General features: G+C 36.8%; 1 protein-coding gene across 3 annotated transcripts in view; it reads left to right on the top strand.

Annotated features, from left to right (window-relative positions):
* Positions 1–1,421, top strand: part of LOC116103189 (zinc finger protein 345-like) — a 32,204-nt gene that overhangs the window by 17,637 nt on the left and 13,146 nt on the right. The gene's annotated exons all lie outside the window — the stretch shown is intronic.

Raw genomic sequence — 1,421 nt, 5'->3', positions numbered from 1 at the left:
GCTCTCATCTATACTGGGTGCAGACTTTTCAGTACAGATGCTTTATGCTCCCCCACAATCTGCCAGCAACCCGGTACTCACACTGCATAACTAAGCCCATAAACTATAGGTTCCCCAGGGTGTCCTTTAATGGAATCTTACTTTGTTTTTTTTGTTTGAACTTTATGAGGAGGGGGTTAGATATGGTTGGTTCCTACCAGGGAAGGAATTTCACTCAATTATCTTACTCATCTATGGAAGTCTGGGAAAGTTGGTTTCATAATAATTCATATTACAATTTTTATTGGAGTTCAGAGATAATTGGCAGGGTAAAGAGAAATGATTATTTTGATAGAGGAACTAGAAATTTTGCAGTGTTATTCCTCATGAAGGTAACTTAATGGGACAACCATGTAGTATGAAATTCAGAAAGCTTGAAGAGCTTTGAAAACTTTCACCATAAAAAATATTTAAAGAGGTATGGTTATATACCACATAGTGTAGACATTTGTCAAAACATTACTTGTTATCTCAGTAACTAGTATATACATATTACGTATACTTTTCATGTATCAGTTAAAATATACTCGGAAAGTATGTTTCAACCACAGATGCAAAAATGGTTTTCAGAGTATTGAAAACACAAGGTGAGTGATGTTTTCTTTGATCTGTATTCCCATCTACAGTAATCTGCAGGAGAATGACCCCCATGGGCTCCTACATTTGAATACTTGGTGCCCAGTTGTACCTATTAAGGTGCGAGGTTTCCTCCAATCCTACATTGCTCTCTCTGACTCATGGTTGTGTTTCAAGATGTAAATTCTCAGCTACTGTCCAGCACCATGCCTGCCTGACTGCTGCCATGCTCCCCACCATGGTGGTCATGACTCTAATCCTCTGGAACTGTGCGCCCCCAATGCAGTGGTTTATTTTATAAGTTGCCTTGTTCATGGCGTTCTCTCCTGGGGATAGAAAAGTAACTAACACATCACAGTATAAACTAAGTATTAATGGATTAGAACTTTTTTTTAAAAGAACCAATTGTTTTAAAACAGAATCAAGATTTCAGTTTTCTCCATATACGTGAGATAATTTGCTATTACTTATTTCAGATTGTTGCTAATGTAATGGCTATGAAGTTATGTGCCATAGTTGTTTTACCTTGACTTTTTCTAAAGATTATTTATTTGAGCATCCTTTCAATTGACTGCTGGCCATGTGCCTGATTCTTCTAATTTTAAAAATGTGAATAGGAGAAAATTTAAACTATACACAGGGCCTCACATGTGTATGTGCTGGACATTCCTGCATAGAGGGATTGCCTCTCACTTCAGCGCTTAAGTTGCTTCCAGATAAAACATGTACTCACAAAATACTTTCATCAAAAATGTATTATTAATTTTTCTCTTGGGTCCACATGGAATAAGTGCAGAGTACATAAA

Source organism: Mastomys coucha, unplaced genomic scaffold, assembly GCF_008632895.1.
Source record: "Mastomys coucha isolate ucsf_1 unplaced genomic scaffold, UCSF_Mcou_1 pScaffold21, whole genome shotgun sequence".
Taxonomy (NCBI): Eukaryota; Metazoa; Chordata; class Mammalia; order Rodentia; family Muridae; genus Mastomys; species Mastomys coucha.
This window is presented reverse-complemented; position numbering and strand designations above follow the sequence as displayed.